Below are 26,060 nucleotides of genomic sequence, written 5' to 3' on the forward strand. Positions count from 1 at the left end.
CTTTCAGAGAGAAGGGTTGGACTTTTTGTGGAGGAGGCTTGCATGTAATCATCTTTTCAGCTAATACAGAGATAATTGCAACTATTTTTAAGGAACTCTAGCCCAGTGAGTTCATGGTGTTTGTTCTTCATTTTATTTGTTTTCTAATGGTTAAAACATCTTTATCTACATGATATCTCTTCTTTCTATGGATGCCTTACAGTGAAATATATAGTATTCTTGTTTATCAAGCTATGTTTATCTGGTTTTCATAGTTATGTTTATGTCTTCCTAAGCTAATGAAATCATGTTTACTTATTCTCATTAGTTTCTTCTACACTTTCTATTCTATACTACACTAACAATATTCTAAATACACCATGGTCTTCTGATATCTAGATCCTTTCCATATTTTCTCCTGCACTCATACAGCCTTGACCTATTTGTGGCTCCAAACCCTAGTCTAGCAAACCCTAAAATCCAAATTTTCACAAACACACAAACAATTATATATATCTAGCCTAAACTCATTTACTTTAAAGTAATATCATTGATAAAAGACTTTGAGATATCCCTCTGATGCTCAGTAGGGCTAGCTACTGAGTTGAAGTAGTTTGAGGTTACCCTTCTCAATTTCGTTTTCAACCTAGGAAATTGTAAGGACTAACATAGTACACAGACACGATCATGGACTACCGAGATTGGCATCAGTTTGCTACTGTCGCCCACCATGAAGATTTCGAAGATTTGGTATTCCCACAGTGTTCAAGTCATTGTGATTTATTACATGGCTTTCTCAGGCCTATTTTGTCTCACATGGGTACATGTGCAGATTGTATGTAATGTCTTGTCAAGTGCAAGTTCAACTATCAATAGTTGGATGTAACAATCATAGAGTAGATGAAGAGTCATGAGGGTAAGTGAGCCATCACAAGGGAGAATTTCAAGGGCCATCCCATCCTTTTCTATATATAGTCCCTCATAACTCATTGTAGAGGATTTTGTTCAGCCAAGCTTCCAATAGGAGTATCTTAGAAAAAGCTTGGACAGTATTGTAACGAGCCTTGGTTTCTCGAGTGTGAAGAGCTAGTATATCTCTTTGGAGGAGCAGGCTGTAGTGACTGTAACGTTCTGTTGTTGGAACTAGTGGTTGTTCATGGTTGTATTTAATGATTGGAACTTACACTTCTTAATATAACAAAGCCAACACGTTTCATGCATATATTGTATTGTATTTCAACTACCTTGTTTACTCTAAATGATATATGTATCTGTTTACTTACGCATGCATGTGTAGCTATTTTCTGTATATGTATGTATGAATCTTACTTAAATGTGTTGCTGGTTTAACCATCACTTTTGATTGCTAGCTTACTTTCCTTCCTTGTTGTGATGCATCTTTGCTCGTGTGTTCCCTTCTTAAATACGTGCTTTCACAGGTTTCCAAGGGATGCACTCACCTCACCCTCCGTGTGTTAGAACCGCTCATCCACCTTCCTTGACTTACTGCATATGTCACACCCTTACTACCAACAGGGACATCTTACTTGCCTCTGTGTGAAACCGTGGTCAAGGAGATACCGACGACCCACTGCTGGGACTCCTACACCAAATGGTTTGAGGTCTAATTGGAACTTCTTATCGGGGAGATCCCCTGACATTTTGGCAACTCCAGTACCATCAACATTTTATGGCACTAGAAGGAGGGACAAATGACAAGTTGTGTCCTCTCATCTTGTTTTGCACCTTTGCACATCTATCATGGATTTTGTTACACTTACCCCTCCACGATGTTTTTTGCATGCCGAACCTCTCAAAACTACGAGGGAGTTTTTTGATCTCCTGTCCAAATTCACATATGATAGTGAAGGTGAAGTGGCCTGTCCTTTGTTCTTACAATACTTCCTTGCCATGCTTAATGAGGAAGATAGATGTTCTGACGAATAGGTCAGCTTGCTGCTTACATACACACTTCATGAATCCCCGCTACAGTGGTGTTGTAGCCTACTAGCTGATAGGGTGCACTCACTCGAGCATTTATGTGATCTCATTGAAGATACTTTCCATCATTTTGATCCAGAACATCTTGACCAAAAACTGTTACAACAACGAAAGGCCCTGCATGAATCACCTATGGATTTTTGGTAGTTCTTCTGTGTTTTGCAGTTCCATGCCCTGAGAAGCCAGATGAAATTTCCTTATCTCTGGGATATATTCAAGTACTATCTTCACAAATCAATCCAACCTAAGAAGAATCTTGAGCCCAAGCCTCGCTCAGCATACTTCAGTGATGGATCTACACAATCACATATGGATACGATCACTATCGCTAGTGATTTTCCTCCATCCCCTCATCAAACACCTCCACCACTGCAGAGTGATGCGGGAGAATAGGCACACACATCTATTCAACTGTCACATCCTCCCAACATCACTTCACTTAATTTTTGTGAAAATTTGGTTGTGAGTCCATTGAGTTGTCACATGAATTTTGTACCTCAACCTACCTCTTCGTACTCGGATGATCCTCTAGATGATACTGTCTTGTGTCTTCCACTCCTGACTCTACACTTGTTGTGAACAAGGATCAAGCCATCAACGGAGTTTGTGTTGCACAACCAACATGAACTATCATTCATGAAGAGTATTACTGGGAGCTTGAGCATCAACACTCGGCGAAGGATGACTCCTTTCTGTTCGAGCCTCCTCCATTCTTTCTTGACATCTTCGATGAACCTACCATCCATTATTTCTCATCTGTATCTCCATCTACGAATGCACCCATTGTTGATCATTCGCAGGACATACCAAATGTCATTCCATCATCCGACAATGGAGAGGATATATTATTCATTAAAAATCCACTTGACTTTTCATTTTCCTTTTCTGGAAACACAAAGGGTGAATTTGTCTGCTTCTTATCTACCCCTCTATTTGATTCATTTGATCATGAGGATGCCAATGAAATCATTGATTTTTTTTATCATAGCTGTCGTGATCTATTTACTCCTGCATTCGATCACGATGATGATTCTATCACAGTTGATTTTTCGAAGCCACCTGTCTATGATGATCTATCCATTGACGAAGTCAAAACCCCCCAGACTATCGAGGCACTTTAGCCCGAGCTGATAGTTATGTCAAGCCCTCGCTATCCTGAGGTTGGTTTCACTTCCGATCATGAAATTGTTGAAACACCTAAGGCTCCTCATCACTCATCTATATGCATTGAAGTTCAATCTCACACACATATCATACTTTCTCCACTAGAACTACATGATCCTATCGCTCATGCATTGGAGGAATATTACATAGCAAGCACACATGCACGGCACAAGTTGTCTTTGTTTCTTTCATTTTCTTACATGTCACAGTCAAGAGTATGCATACGCTTCACAGTTGCACGTAGTGTCGCACAACACCATGACGAGTCCACAGACTATATGTCATGCACTTGCACTCACTCATGTTGTGTGGACACACTAAAAATTGGAGTGTGTTTGTCTTCATTGTTATATCTTTCTTGTTTACTAGTTCGCATAGCCGTGTTGCTCACGGACCATGCCTTCACCAACATGGGTCAACCAATGTGCCAGTGACTGAATTGGAAGTATCACTTCACATGATCAGGCCCATGCACTGTTAGCTTAGGAGTAGGAGTAGTGTCTGGTTTTGGTTTGTTTGTTTGCATGCTTGTTTGCTTACTTGCTTTGCATTTTTGTTTGTATACTTGCTTGTTTTCTCACTTTCTTTGCTTTCACATTTACTTCGAATTTCACTTTGTTTTGTTGTTTGTTTTCCTATTTTGCGCTCATAGGTTAGTTTCACATGAAACCATGTGTCTCTTGAAACAAGCTGGGTAAAGTACAAGAGGCCTTGTGCAGGTATCACTACTTGGTTATCTATTGTCCTGCCTCTGTATGAATAACTTGTTATCTTTAGTCCATGATATGCCAATGGGAAATACGTATTATTCGAAGTGAACCTTGGTGAAAACACAATGCTTGCATGCTAACTAGTGTCACCTACTCTAGTCGGTTTGTTTTGGGTTAACCCTTGTCAACTCAGTTGAGGGGAAAACCTTAACAAGCACGTTAGAGGTATATAATAAACTACTTATCTAAAGGAAAAACCTCTTTCGCTCTCAATAAGTTAGGATCCCTCTTCCGCCTCTGAATTGAATAAGTGTTATGCACAGTTATGAAAATGGAAACAATGAAAAGTGAAAAATTTCAAAATGAAAAATGAATAAGGTGAAAGAATATAAAATCTTCCTACATAGAGAGGTGATGCAAGTAACTCTGTCGGGGTACTAACCAGGCTCGCTGGATGCAGAGCCATGCTTTTGTTCATACGTGACTCTGTCGGGGTACTGTCAAGGTCTGCTGGAAGTGGAGCAACACAAGAGATGAAACTAAAACTCTGATGACTATACTACTTGTGCACCAATATATCCCTCATCGCCAATCGAAACAACTGTGTTGGCTTGGCCTAGAATGTGTGTCGACCGACCAAGATCTTAGCAAATGCTGCATCTTACAATCAAGCAAGTGTGGAAACCAAGACAAACAAAGAATTGAACAATAATTCCAGATGTATTAGACTTGATTTTCACTAACAAGGTCTATTCAAAGAGCTGGAGTCCTACTAGTGTGTTGCCAAGTATTATAGCAGCTACAACCACCCTCCAAAATTTTTCCTTATCTTTGTTTTAGAGCTTCCCTACCAACCATCCTTAGCATCATGTCTTGCATTGTTAAGTACAAAAGCTTCAATGGTTTTCTAGGAGCTTAACATCTTGTGCTTGATAGCTTGTTGCATTCCCCTCATAGGTTGCTTCCCCAGACTCGGTCTAGCTACAGGCTGAGTAGCTCCCTCAAGAAATTGCACAATTCTGGAGAGGAACCATCCTTCCCTCCAAAAATTGCACAATCCTAGCTGGTAGCCTGCTGGGCTCAAGAATTTCGTAATTTTGCCTATCAACCTTCCTTGGAAAAACTATACAATCTGACCCAGCAAGACTTCTCAGACCAAAAATTGCGCAATTCTAGTCAGCAGTCATCTTCTCAGCCTAGAAATTGTGTAATCCCTCTAAGAACCCAGCCCAGATTCCTCCCAAAAATTGCACAAAAGTTACCCTCAGTCAGGAAAGTTGTTGCATGTGCCATCAGGTTTACTGGTTCCACCCAAGACCAAGGAAACTTGACTGTTGCTTTTTCCCAGAATAGAGAAAGGCAACATGGAAAAATCATCCCTAGATTTTAGGGAACTAGTTTTAGCAGTTGGAGGTTACATGCAAATATCGTTTTAGAATTTTTCGTCCAAGTGTTGCTTTTTCCTAGATATGTGGCATGCACATCATGAGCATCAAAATTATTTATTCGATGCTTTAGAGCTCACTTCTTCAAATCAATCTTGGAGCTCTAACATCCCACAACACCAGGAGTCTTCGACACATCCGGCTCAGCGATTTCCCGATAAGTTCTCTTAACTTGTCTTTTGCAACATTTCTGTCGCTTTTTGTGTTTTGGCTTGTGTGAGTGTTGTTTTCTTGATTTCTATGAACTCTTGCTGTCATTTGCATGCATATTAGCTTGTACTAGCACCATTTTAGTTTTTGTTTGCATCTCACTGTTGTCACATGCATGACACTGTTTTGCACGAACGGTCGTTGATTCAGTGACTCACTTCACACACATGCATGTTGTCCCGTTTTCTTAATCTTGCATTCACTATTGCATGCACAATCATTCATGCCTACTTACACTCAGTATCACCATGCATTCACATTCACATTTGCTTTCAGTTTCCCGTTGGCGGGTCTGGGCAACCTTGGCTCGAACTCTGCCTCACAAAGACAACATTGCACAATCCTGAGTGGGAAGGCTTTGCCTTCCTCCGAGGAAATGCACATTTTTTCCCAGAGATTGTCCTCTAGTATTTCATTGTGCAATTGTGAGGGGCAATGACTGCTGGCCCAAAAAATTGCGTAATGCAGTCACTGGGCCTGCAACCGTTGCCAATTGGAATTGTGCATTGTGCAATCCTAGCAACCAGCAAGCTAGTTTGGATTGCGCATTGTGCAATTCCAGCAGCCTAGAATGCCTTTTATGCAATTCTGGCAGCCAGTCTCCTGACCTCTTAGGAAAAATTGTTCAATCCTTGCCAGTCAATCCCCAAGTATGTTGCATGTCATTCCTCAGTTTGATTTGGTTTTAGCAGACAGATTTCTTGCCATGCATGTTGTCGTGTCTCCAAATCTAGAAGGTGTTCATCTACCTCTCAGCATTTTAGGATCAATGGCCTCCAAGAGAGTATGATCAAAGGACACTAATGGAAGCACAATTGGAGCAACAGTTGAGCGAGTGTTGATAAGTCTGTCGATCTATGAAGACACCAAGCTGATTGTAGATAAGGACATCAAGTTGAAATGGCAAGAGGTCAATTGGATTTGCAAGAACATTTGGGGAAGAGCTCAAAGACCACGAATTCTATGTGAACATTCACAAGTCTGGCTTGTACCGAATAGCATGAAGGTATCCCATGTTCCCATGCACGGACATGATACATTGGATCGTCTCGCACTCTGATCTTGAGACGATGACATTGAGTAGTGTCAGCGAGATGGAGATTGCTACCTTCAGGGCATAGGATTATGAACAGATGTACCATATGTCAAAGATTGTGGTCTCCATGGAGACACCCTTCAGCATACCCAGTAGAAATGCCAACTCCAGAGATATCTTGTAGAACTGGGTAAAGGAGCTGGCCAAATTCAGGATGACACCCAACCAGATCTACAAGATGAAGATAATGCGGAATGCGTATCAATACTTGGTCATCTTTTCATGTCGCTTGTATGGCCAAGAGAGCACGAAAACCTTCCCATAGAGTTATGCGATCACGTTGGACCAACTGGCCAGTGAAGGAAAAGCATGCAACTAGTCCAACATGTTGGCTCACTGGCTGAAGGAGCAGGTAACAAGAGCTCGACAACTGCCCAAAGGTCAGCAAGCGGAAATCTACATGCCTGCTTACATATTGGATGCAATCTGTGCCTGTCAGGATTTCCCTGGCTTGAAGTGGGCATGGACATTGGTAGAGACCTTTGTGAACACTTATTGTAAAATGTTGTCCAAATGCAGCTTTAGAGGAGTTATCACACAGATGTCAAATCATTTTGTCACCCTGGTGTACAAGATGATATTTGAATAAGATCCACCTTCCATTTCGAAGGAAACAATGGAGGTGTTGATTGATATAGAAGATTGGTATGCCTCACCGTCTAGGACCTTCATATGGATGTACAGCATGGAGAAGCCTCCACATTGTTTACCGAAGTTTGCCTTGGACAAGCTCGTCGTGTAGGAAGTATTATACCACATCTCGACAAGACTGTCATCTAGGCTGTACCGAAAGAAGAAGACACCTTGGCCTGCACTTCCATTGCAAATCAGTTTATACGAGATATAGAATTTCAAGCATGTGGAGGTCGAAGCAAAGGAGATCAAGAAATATCCATTTGATGCCCAAAGCTACAATCTGTATGACCCGCATTGTTTTTTCAAATATCACAGCAAAAGAGTACAGTTTTAGTGGATCCATGGGGCATGTCATTGGACAGAGGAGGACCCATGGAGATATTGTTAGAACTTCTCCAGGCCCAATGAACCAGTTGGCATCGTTATGGAATGGTTAGCGAAGCAGCGTGAAGCATCATCTTGGAGAGAACCAACAGCAGAAGAGGTATACATACTAGCGTGTGACAAAGGCAAGAGGAATATTGTCAATAGTGTGGAGGCAGAACAAAGCTGCAAGTCCCGAGCATACCCACTTGTGCAGAAAGTAGTTTTGATAATAGAGGTGAAGAAGCAACAATGCGACAAGAGGAGCGCGCAAAGGCAGAGAGAAAAACAGAGAATGGAGGAAACATAGAAGGAGTTGCATGAGTTGAAGGAGAAACTCCAGAAGGAACAAGAGTTGCGTAGACAGGAGAAGGAAGCATAGAAATAATAGGTACAACAGGGGGTGAAATATGTACAGATAGATGAAACTGCACCCATACAAGTAGTTGACTCATCCGAACAGCTAGCACTAAGAAGACAAGGTGAGCAGTCGCAGGAGAAGGACATTCCTCAAGAGATTAATCAAGCACTTGAGCAGATGGATATGGATATGGAGCAACAGGAGTTAGAGAAAGACATTGACCTCATGCCTCACCACCAAGAGGTTTACCCACCAGCGTCACCGGATCTAGAAGCGTAGAAAGTCCCAAGCGACCAAGGAGACACTGAAATCCTTCGAGACAATCAAAGGGAGAGATGCACAAGGTCTCATTCAATGAGTCCCAACATAGAGTTGTGAAATCTTGTAGAGTGTCGATTCTATATGACCACACATCTCCTGCACAATTTGAGGAATGAGTGATCGTGTCTGATGTGTGCAAACATCCAGTAGCATTGGTGTTATAGACATTTTTGTGCCTTACAACATGAAGCATGAATTGTCAATAATCTGAGGGATCCAAAGTCCCTAAACATGTTGTTCCTACCCCTAGAGGAACAAGGTCAGCAAACCACAGCACTGGATATCAGTTCTCCACCTGAAAACACTCAAAAACAAGCTAATTCTGGATCATGTCAACTGCTCCACTGAGCATCTGCGCTGAATGTCAACTGCTCCACTCTGTACCTGCGCTGAATGTCAACAGTAATGAAGGCTACCTACGCTGGGTGAGATTGGCCAAGTGGCACAGTCATTCCAGAAGGTGTCAAATGCCCAAGAAGCTTCCAAAATGACACTTGGATCAGGGAATTCGCCTTGTGATGAGTAAGAGGATCTAGATCTCCAAGTGGAAGAAAGAAACTCCAGGTGGACTCAAGAATTGAAGAATAACTGAAGTGGGAGAGGACACTAGTCAGCTTCATGCCAGCCTCATGCTGACTCATCCTTTCTCCAAAACTCCTATATATAGAGCTCTCTCATGAGGTCTAGAAAGGCTGGAATCTTGTGAATGTAAGGAAGTGCTGTTGATTTGAGTATAGAACTATTGGGTGATTTGCTTGAAGGAGGTGAAGAGGAGATTTCTTTCTGCTGGGAGGTGTTGCTGGATTGGGCCTCTTATGGTTGTAACACTCTCAGAACTTTACTTCTTCCATTAATAAAGCATTTGAGGTTCTTCTATATGCATGTGTCTCAATGGCGTATTGATACTTGTATATTTGATTTATTCTAATCCTTGAATCAATTATGAATGTATGCTTCTTGTAGTTTCCATCTCTTGTGATTTTGCAGGATCTTGGTGTAGCTGGGCCAGTGAAAGAGCAAGGAGCTGGGAGCAAGCAGCAAAGAGGGAAGATTGGATCAATCATTAGCAGAAGATAACGGTTAGTGGATCTCTTTCTCCCCTCTCTTACATCTCATAAAGGAGTAATCTTGAATAGCTTTGCATTCGGTTGTTGCTGAGGTACTATCACCCTTAGAGTGGGATAGGGTCATTCCGTATTGGATACTTTTCCCAGCAACAAATTGGCGACTCCACTGGGGATCGTATCTTGTTGGTTGTTTGTGTTTTTGCTATTCATTTCATAAACACAGGGAGTACCGAATCGAACTGCATTTGGATCTTTCAAATGCAAAGTAGAGGGCAGCTACTCTAGCTCAGTTTCTGGGCAAGTTTATGATTTGAAGAGCTGATCCACAAGGACTCTAATAAGCTCTTGGTGATAGCTTTTCATCCTCCTTGTCATCCCTTAGTGTGTACTTGACTGATAGCTTCTGATTTGGCCAAAAACTGTGAATTTTTTAGCAATCTGTGACCCGGAAACCAAGAGAAACGAAAGTTTCGTTCTTCAGTGCAGGCTGTGTGAAGGCTGTCTGCATTTCAGCGCAGTTCCCGAAGGGGCTACCTGCGCTGAAGGTCAAACTGCCTGTGTACCACCTGCGCTGGACCAGTCTTGCCTTGTGCTACTGGGGTTTCCTGCTGTTTCTTGCCCTGTTTTCACCTTTGTTTTTGCAGCCTGTTACCAGTCAATGTACCTATCTGAAACCAACTTTCCTTGCCACTATTCCACCTCGGTTGTATAAAGAAACTGTGTTTGTTCTTTGTGTAGTTCTTGTATCATTTGCAGTTTCCCATAACGAAAGTGAACTAGTCTTGTTTTGGCCTCTTAGATCTAGACCTGTGATAAAGTGTCGTTTTGATCTTAAGAGTTAGTTTATTTGCTGTTCATAGCTGATTGAGCTTTTGCTTTCGTCATATGGTTTGAATTTATATATTTCTAGTGTCGAAACAAGTAAATCTTAAGGTGTCTTTTGATTTTGGACAAGCTTGTTTGTTTTCGCTTGAAATTGAATTCAAAATTATACAACAGCTTTCTTTTTGTGTCGCACAAACATTAAGAAATAGAAAAGAAATACTTGCATTGTGCATGTGCATTATGACAGTTTGCATATTGATTTAGGAAAAAGTGCATTAGTGTGTGCTCTATGATCTGTGTGAAAAGATGTTATCTTTCTTTTCCCTCGGTAGTTAAGATTTTCAAAGTTGAAAGATTGAAAAGCTTGCTTATCATCTTAGACTGCATTTAGGAGTGTTACTATACATCTCGTGGTGATCCATAAAGGCAAACTGCTAAACAAGATCAACCTTAAAATAAATTGAATTTACATAACAACGCATTGAAACATAACGCAAACACATAGAGGTCTAAGCTAGAGACGTGTTCCGGCGTCGTTAAACGTGATATCTTAGCGTTGAGTGGTTGGGTGATTCCTCCACGGTGAAGCGATAAGTATCAATACGGACTTGTGCTCCCACGTACCGTCGCGTATATATTGGGAGACCCCTATAGGAACAAAGCCTTTATCCATAGGAAACCGTGTCGGCCGCCCTACTGATCGCAATGCAGTGAACACAGCATTCACGAAGATCGACCACTCGTACCGTAAAACGTATTCTGTGGTTTTGCGAAAAGTTTGGCACACCCTCTGCCTAGAACTCCAGAGCAGTTTCTTTTGGCCTTTTTCAAACTCTATAACTGAAAAAGTCCATCCGAGCATTTGTCACTTCGGGCTCGTTAAAACATCGAAGGAGACTAGAGTCATCTTTAGCTTTTTCTCGACTCTTAAAAAGTGAAAAAGCTAAAGCGTCGTTATAAAATTTATTTTAAACGGAACATAATCACCTCCTATTCCTGCGTTGATCTTTAGGTTGAGAACATGGAACGCCCCAACCAAGGAATTCCACAAGATGGAAATCCTAGTCCTTTCTCCTCTTGGGGAGAAGTTGGTGCGCCCCACATGGCCACATTGTCGCTTCCAGGACTGACAATTGGCCTGCCTATTTGGCTATTCTCAACCAATGTAGTTCAGAACACCATGGTTCCTGAACAGTCGAGTCAATAGTTAGATCAGTCTAGAGCTGCCCACCAGCCTTCTACTTCCTATAACTCTTCCTCCAATCCTTCATCTTCGCAAGGTAGAGCCGGCAAAAGCCAAGCTCCCATGAAGAAGAAAGAGAAGAAGGAGAGAGAGAAGAAGAAGAAGGAGCCTAAGGCGACTGGGGGCAAGCAAAAGACATCTGACAAAAATCCACACACAGCACAGACCGGGCCTAAATCGCCATGTGTCATATGTAGAGGAGACCACTTCCATAGAGATTGTCCCTGTATTCCCCAGATACTAAGGGACTGGTCACCTCGTTTGCACAATTCGGGAGCATCAACCTCTGATAGCCATGTTGAATGCTTACCGTCAACCAGCGAAAGTGAAGGTTCAAGACAAAGAGGGGGAGCAAGATCCCCCTGCAAACTGTGTAAAGGCGATCACGCCATCCACTGTTGTCCCTTCTTAGACGAAGCGAAGAGAGTTTTGGAAGATCGTCCGGTTTCACCGTTGAGACTTCCTCCTGGATACAAAAAACTCGTGCCAAGTCCTTCGTTGGTTGAAAATACAGCTGGCCCGCTCAAGTGGTCAGCTGAAGCGTCAGTCATTGAAAATGAACCTACTGAATCCAGACCAGACGAAAGTCTAAAGGTCGATACGGCAGTTGACCCGGTTCCGCCTTCAAAGGTTTCATCTTCAAATGACACCGTCACTGAAGATTCATCTTCAAATGACACCCTCACTGAAGAGAATAAAGATGACACCATCCAAATTCTTTTCATCAATACCGACTCTGATGAGCATCAGGGAAATGCGCCCATTCCTTTATCGCAGGAAGGAACATCATCAGGGTCATATCCGGCCGTGTATTCGGTCCCACCACCAAGCAACCTAGTTGTGTCCTTTGATTGGAACCAACTAGGCAGACCCCGGTTACCAGCCTGTATACCATTCAGAGTCATAGTCCAAATTTATAGAATGGTAATGGCTGGAACCTTCATTGATGAAGGGGCATCTGTGAGTATCCTTTCCTCTATTGCTTGGAAAGCACTGGGCTCCCCGGCGCTTTTGCCTGAGATAAGAAATCTCTCGGGTTTTGATAAAGGAACCAGTCGACCATTAGGGATCCTCCCCAATGTACCAGTTACATTGAAAGGGAAGACCGTTCAAATGAACGTGATGGTTGTTCAAGGACCCTTGGATTATAACCTACTCCTTGGACGAGACTATATATATTGCATGGGAGCTATAGTCTCCTCACTCTTTAGAGTAATGTGTTTTCCACACGAAGGAAGAATGGTCAAGCTCGTAGACCAACTTTCATTTCCGGGATCACGCATCGTAAATAGTCACATACCAACCCTCAATGGTCTATTCACCCAAGAAATGTCTCCACCCCCAGTCCTCCTTCCCGATGAGTGCGAGTGATTCGGAAAGATGGGACTGGAACCCAGGGGGCATGCATCCTGGTCTGCTTCGGGCAGAGGAAACCTTGGGTATAAGGTAGAATTTCCGCGAAAGAATATGACTAGTCCGTACCCCGTCCGTGGATGGAAGAGGGGTTGTTCTAGAACAGGATTCTTTTGATAAGGTTACTTGTTTGACAAAGGTCATTCACCATTGTCTACTTCGGTAGACAGTGCCGAGGAGATGTTTTCGTTTGATGGTGTTAACAAAACAATCTTTGGGTAACCAGGAAGAGGCAAGCCTCACCCTTTAAAACAAATGTTTTATCGGATAAGTAGGGGCAGCCTTGAAATTGTACTTTATACCTGGGGGCATGCAAACCTTTTGGAGTGCAAGCTAGGAGCGGTTATTTATCTGTTTTTAAGATTAGCCGTTTCCGAACTTGCATAAAGAAAGGAGGAGTTGGAGCATAGCTTATGTGAGGTGCGAGCTCTATAAAAAATGGAATCTTGCAGGAGACATTTCTTATCTTATGACTGGTATTATCGAGCAGTTTTACCGTGGAATTTATGCTCGTTAAAAAATAGAAAAGCGAGATTCGAGCAGTTTTACCGTGGAATTTATGCTCGTTAAAAAATAGAAAAGCGTGAGCAAGAGTTTCCTCCAGAGTTCAAGCTCATTAAAAAATGAACCTATTTCGGTAAATAACCACTGTGATCGTAAATTTATTAGCCATAAAAAGCCTTGGTCATGTTTGCACCCGCCACCTCCATTCCATTTGGCCAATCGTTCACCTCCATATGATTGTTTACCTATTTTGAGGAACAGCTGCGAAGAGTGATTTCACCTAGCCATCCTTGTGACACTGCCGTGATTGGAAAATTCCAACCTGTACCTAGAATCTGCTGCTATCCCTGTTTATCACTCGTTCCTCAAAAGACGAGTCTTCTTTGAGCTCTTTTCTCCTGACTCGTAAAATATGAAAAGTTTGCCGAGTTTTGGCCTTCCATCTCGTTAAAGTGACCGAAAGAGCTATCCCTCCTCTAGATTTTAATCTTTTTGGACCTGAGGGATTATTACACAAAAAGGTCGAGCGCTTGTTTTATTCGGCTCGTTAAAATTATCGAAAACTCATCCCTTCTGTATTGTTTTATACTTTTTCGGACTTAAGGGTTTAGATGACGAAAAAGGAATTTTGGAGTTAACTTTCTGTACCTTTTCAGACTCTCTAAAAATGAAAAGGACCGAGTTTTCCTTGTCGTTAGACTCGTTAAAATGATTAAATAGCGACAAACTTGTCTTTAGACGAGAACGAGTTTCCCTATCGCTAGGCTCATTAAAACATAGCGATGGGCTTGCCCGAAGGGCAGGTTATAGAACAAGCATATGTTATCCTCCTCAAGCTTGACAAAAATAAAGAGGTACTGGTCAGAAATGACTGGGGAAAAATTGGGAGAATCTCAAAGCTTTAATGGTAGCAAGTCGCTCTTGAACATGACACTTTGTCCTCCATATCACATCGGGTTGGGTTGTTTCATTCACTGGTCTCATCACCATGGTCTTCGCCAAACCATCCACATTTGGGGTAATTCTACCGATCCATCACATCAGTGTCGTTATATGTTCAAGAGATGTTGTTCAGAAAGAGTCAACCGTGTCCCATCCACTGCCATACATTATCCTTCATCCACCCATGATCGCCACCCTGAATCATATCTCACAGATTGTTTTCACCTCCACTAAAATCATTAGCTCCGTTCCGTGTCACTGATGTGGGATTCATTAAGGCCCTCCTTTGACGGATCGCTTCTTGTCGACTTCAGCTCATTATCCAAGAAGTTGATCTAGGGACAAACCCCCCAGTACTTTGAAGCTTGCATGCCTCAATGGCAAGTTTCTCACTTCCGGCGACAGGTATACATCAATGACCTTCGACCAGAAGATTTTGCGTGGTGTTCGACGCCAAGTCCTTTATTCACACCACGTGAATTGTACTGCAGTACCTTGAGGGTCATTATCACTATCGGTGATTCCTCTCGCGCTTGTTAACGGTTTACATTATTGACCGGTAATCAAGCGATGTCTTTCCATGTTCGACTTCAGCGCAATTCTCACATGGATCGACTTGTACTTAGAGTGAAGATCGAACGAGTTTGAAGACCCCGGATCTAGTTTCATCCATCCGAGCTGCGATATATATTCAGGAAATATAAAGACAATTGATATGTACATCATTGCAGCAGATGATCATCCTACTCAAAGGATGATAATTTCAGCAGAGAATTATCGGTCTACCATCAGACGATCGTCTGTTCTATGTACCAAAATGAATTTATAAAGCTGAGCATGGGAATGCCTGCCTCAGCTAGATCATGAAAGCAGAATGAAAAATAATGTATTGTATTGTATTTATTACAGGTCACCTCTCAGCGATTGAATGAACTTCGGATCCTCCTGATAAAGCATTTCACCCGATAAACGACCTCATACTTTAGGGGGCAACTGTTATAGACATTTTTGTGCCTTACAGCATGAAGCATGAAATGTCAATAATCTGAGGGATCCAAAGTCCCTAAACATGTTGTTCCTACCCCTAGAGGAACAAGGTCAGCAAACCACAGCACTGAATATCAGTTCTCCACCTGAAAACACTCAAAAACAAGCTAATTCTGGATCATGTCAACTGCTCCACTGAGCATCTGCGCTGAATGTCAACTGCTCCACTCTGTACCTGCGCTGAATGTCAACAGTAATGAAGGCTACCTGCGCTGGGCGAGATTGGCCAAGTGGCACAGTCATTCCACAAGGTGTCAAATGCCCAGGAAGCTTCCAAAATGACACTTGGATCAGGGAATTCACCTTATGATGAGTAAGAGGATCTAGATCTCCAAGTGGAAGCAAGAAACTCCAGGTGGACTCAAGAACTGAAGAATAACTGAAGTGGGAGAGGACACTAGTCAGCTTCATGCCAGCCTCAAGCTGACTCATCCTTTCTCCAAAACTCCTATATATAGAGCTCTCTCATGAGGTCTAGAAAGGCTGGAATCTTGTGAATGTAAGGAAGTGCTGTTGGTTTGAGTATAGAACTATTGGGTGATTTTCTTGAAGGAGGTGAAGAGGAGATTTCTTTCTGCTGGGAGGTGTTGCTGGATTGGGCCTCTTATGGTTGTAACACTCTCAGAACTTTACTTCTTCCATTAATAAAGCATTTGAGGTTCTTCTATATGCATGTGTCTCAATGGCGTATTGATACTTGTATATTTGATTTATTCTAATCCTTGAATCAATTATGAATGTATGCTTCTTGTAGTTTCCATCTCTTGTGATTTTGCAGGATCTTGGTGTAGCTGGGCCAGTGAAAGAGCAAGGAGCTGGGAGCAAGCAGCAAAGAGGGAAGATTGGATCAATCATTAGCGGAAGATAACGGTTAGTGGATCTCTTTCTCCCCTCTCTTACATCTCATAAAGGAGTAATCTTGAATAGCTTTGCATTCGGTTGTTGCTGAGGTACTATCACCCTTAGAGTGGGATAGGGTCATTCCGTATTGGATACTTTTCCCAACAATAATTGGTCAATGCTACCCGATCATATGCTGAAGACACTAACTCAAGTGTTCGCTTCTTGATAGCTGAGAATGAGAGAATGGCTAAGGATTTACAGATGGCCAAGGAGGGAGGAGAATTGGTTACAACATTTGCATGAGAAAAGTTGAAGAAGGAAATACTGGATGAAGTATTGTCCCTTGACACATTCATGCGGGCGTTGTATTCCAAGTTTGGTACCATGCATAAGGCAGTTGTCCATCTCAATGGTTGGCGGCAGTGTGTTGGCATTATGATTCAGGTGTTGTCCTTGATGGCAAACCCATTCAGGTGATAAATCAAGAAGGACGCAGGAAATATGTTCAGCAAGTGCGTCCCCGCAGGTATACCATACAGAACCCGCGTCCAGGGACGCAGGCCAGCCGTTCAGGAGGTGCGTCCGCCCAGTGCACACATTTCAAGGCAGAGAAAAGCACGTGGGGGTTTCTTGTGTGGTATCTAGCCGACGGTTTTGTGTTTCTATGGTGTCGGCTCGTGGTTTTGTTCCATGTTTTGGGGAGAAGCTTGCCTATATAAAGCAAAGGAGTTCATTTGGATTAGGATCATCTTGGTTGAATATCTTTTGGTGAGATCTAGTCCAGATCTATGAAGGCGAATCTTCTAATGGACTGTGATCTCTATGGCGCATGATCAGATCTGTGGATCTGAGTGTTTGGGTTGGTTCTGAAGTCCTCATATCTTTTATATCTGAAGGGACGCAGGTTCAGTGAAGGGAAAGTGCGCCGGGACGCAGTACAGTAAAGGCTCAGGTGCGTCTCTGAGGCAAAGGACGCGGCGCGACTGTGTTATTGGGTGCGTCTCTGAAGCAAAAGACGCGGCGCGATAGTGTTTCTGGGTGCGCCGGTCGCAGAAAAGCATAGAGGAACAGTGCGTCGGCACGCTGAACAGTGGAAGGTAGACTGCGTCCAGTCGCAGGTCACAGAAAGAAAATATGCGTCCCTGTCTTAAGATGATCTGTTGACTGTATATTTCTGTTCATAAGGTGTTCTGGGTTATTTCTGTAATTACTGATCTGATATCTGTAGTGGACTGTATCTGTTGTATACTTGTTGATCATTTGATTCTTCATGAAAAGAAGTAGGGGGTTGTAGCTCCCTTCCAGGAGAGACTGGAAAACGAGAGAGAGTTGTAGCTCTCTGCAGGTTGCAGCCTGCGTGCTGGTAAAGGACTGCACCAGTACAAAATCATTGTAAAAAGAATTTCTTGAAAGAAGATAGAGACATATTGCAGCAGGTGGTTTTCTCCCGCATTGGGTTTCCACCTTACATCTTGTGTTCTTTGGTGTGACTGTCTATTTTCTTTATTCATGCTCATTATTTTATGGTACTGATATGCAAGAATAATTCAAAAGATCAAATAAGGAAGATTTGGTAAATTGCTTGATAATACTGATTCACCCCCCCTCTCAGTATTATTTCCAACAATTGGTATCGGAGCAGGTCCTTCAGAAAAGCTTGATCGCTTGAAGGTAGATCGTTCATCATGAGCAACTACGAGAGAGAAGCATCAATCAGGCCACCAGTTTTTGATGGGACAAACTTCAATTATTGGAAGGTAAGAGTTACTGCATATCTTCAATCTCTTGGTACTGAAGTTTGGGACATTGTAGAAACAGGCTATGCTTTTCCTTCAGCTACTCCTACAGATCCAGCTGAGAAAAAGAAGTATGAAACAAATGCAAAAGCAGTCAGTACTCTATTAGGAAGTATATCCCAAACAGAATTCATGAAGGTAATGCACTTCAAATCAGCAAAAGAAATATGGGACAAAATGATCACAAGCTATGAAGGAGATGAACAGGTAAAACAAGCCAAACTTCAAACTCTCAGAATTCAATATGAGACTCTCAAGATGTATAATGATGAAAGTGTGGCTAATTATTTTCTTCGGGTAGATGAGATTGTAAATTGTATGAAAAATTTGGGTGAAGAAGTAAAGGAGTCTCTAGTAGTTCAAAAGATTCTAAGATCATTATCCCCCAAGTTTGAATCCAAAGTATCTGCAATAGAAGAAAAAGAAAATCTCCGTGTTCTTACTATGTCTCAGCTACATGGAATTCTAACTGCTTATGAAATGAGAAAGGGAGGACCATCAGACAGAAGGGAGGCTGCTTTTAAAGCATCAGGCAAAGAAGATTACTATGAAGCAAGCCATGATCCAGAAGAAGAGGAAGAAGAATCAAATTTTGTCAGAAATCTTCAAAGAGGTTCTGGAAGGTTCAGAGGTAAGCTACCTTTCAAATGCTTTGCTTGTGGAAGAGTAGGTCATTATGCTGCAAAATGCTCTTATAAGGATAAAGGAAAGGAACCAGTTAGATGGAACAAGAAACAAAGCGCAAATAAGAAAAGCTACTACACCCATGAAGATAGTGATGGCTTATCAAACAGTGATGAAGATGAACAAGGTAATAAATATAGGTTGTTAATGGCATTTGAAGATGATGATTATGAGGATGCTGTAGATGTGGATAACCTTTATGATGAAATTACTAGACTCAAGAGATGCATAGAAGAAAAGAACATGACTATTGATACTCTACAATTCCAAATTGATGAAAAGGAAAAACATCTTGAAAAATTAGAAGGTGAAATTGTTGGTCTTAGAAAAGAAATTGAGAAAACAAAAACTATTAATCTCAAGTTTGTCAAAGGATCTGAAACTTTGGATGAGATTATCAGTGTGCAGCGGTCTCCACTAAATAAGACAGGTTTGGGCTATAATGGAGAAACTTCTCAAGCATCCACTTCAAAAAGTTATCTTGATGCAGCAAGAAGAAATGAGCAAGAGCACAAGGAAGATCATCAGGTAAAGCAGGGACAAATGTCAAGCAGAAACTATCAGGGGCAATCCAGCTTAAGGGTGAACAAAAGCCACAACCAACCACAGGTAAAATCTTCTCAATTTGGTTCAAGAATAGATGAAAATAGAAATTACAATCAGTTGGCTGGTAGATCCAATAATCGCAGAAGCTTCTTCAATGGACAATGCTTTTCTTGCCATAACTTTGGTCACAAAGCAGCTCAATGTGTTGCGTATAAAACAATCATGACTAGGGAAGCTCAAAAACAAAGAAGTATGACAGGGATTACAAAAAGGACCTATAACAACTTTTCAGCTCTTGAAAATGAAGTTGAATGTTCTATTTGCAATAATTTTGGACATAAAGACTTTGAATGCAGAAGCAGGTTTCCGGAAAGAAAGGTACAAGAGCAGAAAAAGGAACAAGCCTCAGGCGCCAAAACATGGAGAATAAAGGAACCTCAAACAGAAAGATGTGGGATAGCATTTTATGCAGAAGGACAAGAAAATCTATGGTACATTGACAGTGGATGTTCGAAGCATATGACAGGTGATAAAGAAAAACTTGAGTCTTATTCTAATTTAGAAAAAGGAAAGAAAGTCTCTTTTGGAAATGATACTCCTGCAACTATAAAAGGAAAAGGTATTGCTCCTTTAAAAGAAGATGTTAAGGCTGGAAATGTTTTGTTTGTTGATGGATTGAAGCATAATCTACTAAGTGTCAGCCAGATGTGTGATCAAAGAACCGAGGTTATATTCAGATCAAATGGATGCCTTGTTCGTGATCTTGATACAGGTAAAACAGTTCTCAAAGGAAAGAGAACTCCAAATAATCTATACATATTTGATGAAGGACAACAACAATGCTATCTAAGCAAGAATGAAGAGCACTGGTTATGGCATCGAAGGTTGGGACATCTAAGCTTCTCACAAATAAGGAAAGCTTGCAAATATCAGGCAGTTCGCGATCTTCCAGATATCAAAATTCCTGACAACACCATATGCAGATCATGTCAGTTTGGAAAACAAACCAGAACTAACTTTCCAGAGAAAGAAGGATCAACCAGCATGCCTCTTGAGCTAGTACATACAGATGTATGTGGACCATTCAGAAAAAGAACACCTAGAGGAGAGGAATACTTGATATTATTTATTGACGATTTCTCCAGGTTTGTTTGGTTAGGACTTATGAAGCACAAAGATGAAGCATTCGAAAAATTCAAAACCTTCAAAGCCTTGGCTGAAAATGAATCAGGTCACAAAATTAAGTGCCTCAGATCTGACAGAGGTGGGGAATTTACTTCAAATGAATTTTTCGATTTCTGTGATGAACATGGGATAAGGAGAGAATTCTCTACAGCTAGAACGCCTCAGCAAAATGGAGTTGTTGAAAGAATGAACAGAACAATCCAACAAATGGCTCGTGCTATGCTTGATGAATCAGGAACCCCCGCAACCTTCTGGGGTGAGGCTGCACATACTGCGGTTATTATTCTCAACAAGACAAATGTCCGGGTGAACAGCACTCAAACCCCTCATGAGCTCTGGAGTGGTAAAACTCCTTCGGTAAAGCACTTCAAAATATTTGGGAGCAAATGCTATATCAAGAATACTGAGGAGCAGCTTGGCAAACTTGATCCTAGAGCAGATGAAGGCATTCTTCTTGGCTACTCTCCACATAGCAAAGCATACAAATGCTACAATAAAAGACTTGGCAGAATTGTTGACAGCATTGATGTAGTGGTTGATGAAAAGGGATATATTCCTAGGCAAATACATCGTGAAGACATCGAAGAAGATGAGAGCTACCCTCAAAGACAGAATGATGAAGAAGAAGAACCTCAAGAAGAATCTCAAGAAGAACCTCACGAAGAAGCAGAAGAACGGACAAGAATAGAAGAAAAGACTCCATCCAGATATGTTCAGAAGAACCATCCAGAATCTCAGATCATGGGACAAAAAGAAGCAGGTATACAAACTAGAAGAACAATTGCAGAAGCTTCAAGCTATTTGGCATTACTTTCCTCCACCGAACCACAAAATGTGAAAGAGGCATGCAAAGATGAATGTTGGGTGAAAGCAATGGATGAAGAACTTGAGCAAATCGAAAAGAACAACACTTGGGAGCTGGTTCCTAGACCAAAAGATAAGAATGTTATTGGAACAAAATGGGTCTTCAAAAATAAATTGAATGAAAATGGAGAAGTAATTAGAAACAAAGCCAGACTCGTTTGTAAAGGGTATGCGCAGCAAGAAGGAATAGACTTTGAAGAAACTTTTGCTCCTGTTGCAAGACTTGAGGCCATCCGAATGTTCCTTGCTCTCTCAAGTTTTCAGAACTTCAAAGTATTTCAAATGGATGTGAAATCAGCCTTTTTGAATGGAGACTTGGAAGAAGAAGTGTACATTGAACAGCCAGATGGGTTCATTCTTGGAAATGATCCAAATCTTGTATGCCGATTGAAAAAGGCTCTCTATGGTCTCAAACAAGCTCCAAGGGCTTGGTACTACCGGTTGGACAAATATCTTCATCAACAAGGTTTCTTAAAAGGTTCAGCAGATAGCAATCTGTATATAAAAGTTGAAAATGACAAATTGCTAATACTTGTTGTGTATGTTGATGACATTATTTTTGGCAGTAATGAAGAAGCTATGAGTCAAAGCTTTGCCTCAGTCATGCAGAAAGAATTTGAAATGTCCTTGCTAGGAGAACTGACATATTTCCTTGGTTTGCAAATCCAACAGAAGGAAGGAGGAATCTTTTTATCTCAAACCAAGTATCTCAAGCAGATTTTAAAGAAATATGGCATGGAAGATGCAAAACTAGTATGTACACCCATGGTCACAGGATGTAGTCTCAGTGCAAATGATGAATCTGCAGCAGTACATCAACCAACCTACAGATCTATGATTGGAAGTTTACTATATTTGACAGGTACCCGACCAGACATCATGCATGCAGTTGGAATAGTTGGAAGATTTCAGGCAAATCCGAAGGAGACTCATCTTCAAGCAGTAAAGAGAATTTTCAAATATCTTCAAGGGACTCAAAATTATGGCTTATGGTATCCTAGAGATACAGATCTTACTCTTCATGCCTATACAGATGCAGATTGGGCCGGAAGCGTGGATGACAGGAAAAGCACAAGTGGTGGTGCGTTCTTTATGGGTCCCAGACTGGTCTCTTGGTTCAGCAAGAAACAGAGTTCAATTGCCTTGTCTACAGCTGAAGCAGAATATGTTGCTGCTGCATCTTGTTGCACCCAACTTCTTTGGATGATGCAGACTTTGCAGGATTATCACATCACTTGTACACCTCCTATTCCTATCTTATGTGACAACACAAGTGCAATCAGCATCTCAAAGAATCCGGTTATGCATTCAAAAACCAAGCACATACCAATCAAGTACCATTTTCTCCGGGAACAAGTACTTGAACAGAAGGTCAAGTTGGAGTATGTTCCTTCTAAGGAACAAGTTGCTGATATTTTCACCAAACCGTTGCCCAGGGACACTTTTGAATACCTCAGGCAAAAGCTGGGGGTTGTTGATGCATCATCTTACTGTTGATCATCTTCCTATTGGTGGTATAGGCTCAGGGGGAGCACATAATGCATTGTTGGCATTATGGAAAAGGAGATCTTGGAAATAGCTGCAATATGTCTCTATCTCCTTCATGATGGATTTCTGGTTACAGATCTGGAGATGCATGAGCATAGGGGGAGCATACCCTTTGCCCTTGATGTCAAAGGGGGAGAATGAAGCTGAAGATTATGTGGTTGCCATCAAGTCCAAAGGGGGAGATTGTTGGCATTATGATTCAGGTGTTGTCCTTGATGGCAAACCCATTCAGGTGATAAATCAAGAAGGACGCAGGAAATATGTTCAGCAAGTGCGTCCCCGCAGGTATACCATACAGAACCCGCGTCCAGGGACGCAGGCCAGCCGTTCAGGAGGTGCGTCCGCCCAGTGCACACATTTCAAGGCAGAGAAAAGCACGTGGGGGTTTCTTGTGTGGTATCTAGCCGACGGTTTTGTGTTTCTATGGTGTCGGCTCGTGGTTTTGTTCCATGTTTTGGGGAGAAGCTTGCCTATATAAAGCAAAGGAGTTCATTTGGATTAGGATCATCTTGGTTGAATATCTTTTGGTGAGATCTAGTCCAGATCTATGAAGGCGAATCTTCTAATGGACTGTGATCTCTATGGCGCATGATCAGATCTGTGGATCTGAGTGTTTGGGTTGGTTCTGAAGTCCTCATATCTTTTATATCTGAAGGGACGCAGGTTCAGTGAAGGGAAAGTGCGCCGGGACGCAGTACAGTAAAGGCTCAGGTGCGTCTCTGAGGCAAAGGACGCGGCGCGACTGTGTTATTGGGTGCGTCTCTGAAGCAAAAGACGCGGCGCGATAGTGTTTCTGGGTGCGCCGGTCGCAGAAAAGCATAGAGGAACAGTGCGTCGGCACGCAGAACAGTGGAAGGTAGACTGCGTCCAGTCGCAGGTCACAGAAAGAAAATATGCGTCCCTGTCTTAAGATGATCTGTTGACTGTATATTTCTGTTCATAAGGTGTTCTGGGTTATTTCTGTAATTACTGATCTGATATCTGTAGTGGACTGTATCTGTTGTATACTTGTTGATCATTTGATTCTTCATGAAAAGAAGTAGGGGGTTGTAGCTCCCTTCCAGGAGAGACTGGAAAACGAGAGAGAGTTGTAGCTCTCTGCAGGTTGCAGCCTGCGTGCTGGTAAAGGACTGCACCAGTACAAAATCATTGTAAAAAGAATTTCTTGAAAGAAGATAGAGACATATTGCAGCAGGTGGTTTTCTCCCGCATTGGGTTTCCACCTTACATCTTGTGTTCTTTGGTGTGACTGTCTATTTTCTTTATTCATGCTCATTATTTTATGGTACTGATATGCAAGAATAATTCAAAAGATCAAATAAGGAAGATTTGGTAAATTGCTTGATAATACTGATTCACCCCCCCTCTCAGTATTATTTCCAACACAGTGATGTGCTAGGAGAGCACATATTTTGTCCAACGTACATGCTGCTGTTGATTACATGCAAACATAGACAATGAGATACAAGGGAGCCCCATTACACTTTCCCAAGATGATGAAGCCTAGAGCGGTCAAGCTGAAGGAATGCATCCTGAGTCAGATTTGGAACTACGAATATCTCCCACAGCTCATCACCAGTCTACAGGCTTCCCATGCACGGGTGTTCAAGAGTATGGATGTTGTTGTGCACGCACATGCGATCCCATCTATTGCGACACTCACCTAGGCAAAGACAAAGGCACAGAACTGACTGAAGATTGACTCATACTTTGATGAGTCGATGTGCATAGCCACCAGCCCAAACTTGGTGATTAGTGTAGACACCATGCATCAGTATGTCGCTAGTCTATTCACACTCAAGAAAATGATGTGCATGTTATCAGACGAGTTGGACAGAGGAGCCCGAGTAGTGTACCCAAATGCTATGGAGGCAAGAGTTCATTTCTAGAAAGGTTTCACCTTATAGTACACGGACACCATCGTGGACTACCGAGCTGGGCATCAGTTTGCTACTATCATCCACTGTGAATATGTTGAAGAGCTAGTCTTCCCACAGTTGTCCAAGTCATAGTGATTTCTTGCATGGCTTGCTCAAGCCTATTTTTTCTCACATGGGTACATGTGTAGATTGTATGTAATGTCTTGTCAAGTGTAAGTTCAACTGTCGATAGTTGGACGTAACAATCATAGAGTAGATGAAGAGTCATGAGGGTAGGAGAACTATCACAAAGGGGAATGTCAAGGGCCACCCCACCCTTTGCAATATATAGTCCCTCATAACTCATTATAGAGGCTTTTGGTCATCCAAGATTCCAATAGGAGTATCTTAGAGAAAGCTTGGACAGTATTGTAAGGAGCCTTGGCTTCTCCACTGTGCAGAGCTAGTATATCCCTTTGTAGGAGTAGGCAGCAATGATTGTAATGTTCCACTATCGAAACTAGTGGTTGGTCATGGTTGTATTACATGACTAGAACTTACACTTATTAATATAACAGAGCCATCATGTTTCATGCATATGTCGTATTGTATTTCAACTATCTTATTTTACTCTAAATTATATATGTATATGTTTTCTTACACGTGCTTGTGTAGCTATTTTCTGTATATGTATATATGAATCTTACTAAAATGGGTTGTTGGTTTAACCATCACTTTGGATTACTAGCTTACTTTCCATCCTTGTTGTGATGCATCCTTTCTCATGTGTTCCCTTCTTAACTACGTGCTTTCACAAGTTTCCAAGGGGTGCACTCACCTCACCCTCCGTGTGTTAGAACCTCTCATGCACCTTCCTTGACTTACTGCATATGTCACACCCTTTCTACCAACAGAGAAATCTTACTTTCTTTTGTGCAAAACCATAGTCAAGGTGTTGGCTTGATGGGGCCTAACCCAGGTTCGGAGTTAATTAGCCAAACAAATCCCTACACTACTGGCCCTTTCGGCTTCAGCCTACAGAGCGCCGACTAAAGTCACCCGAAGTAGTAAGGGGGGATGTTGGAACCAAGTTTCCACACCCTTGAGATGTCTGAGGTGTCAATTTAATCCAATTGTGCCTACTTTCGCATAGGTCACTTCACACATTGTTCTGACCTGCGATACCTTCGCAATCTGTTAGGATCACCTTTCACGCAGCCATAACTAGGGGTTGAGATGCTTTCACGCTGCTAGGGTAGCGATCTACGCTATTTCCCAAGTTACACAACGTATCTTACTTATCTTCTTACAAATGTTAGTTAACCTCACGTAAATAGATACTTTATCTCACATTTACGTAATCAACAAAATCACATATGTTCACGCACCATATAAACAGTAAAGATGC

This window comes from Pinus tabuliformis, chromosome X, assembly GCF_031772625.1.
Source record: "Pinus tabuliformis cultivar Carrire ecotype Pingquan chromosome X, CPIR1, whole genome shotgun sequence".
In the NCBI taxonomy this organism is placed as follows: domain Eukaryota; kingdom Viridiplantae; phylum Streptophyta; class Pinopsida; order Pinales; family Pinaceae; genus Pinus; species Pinus tabuliformis.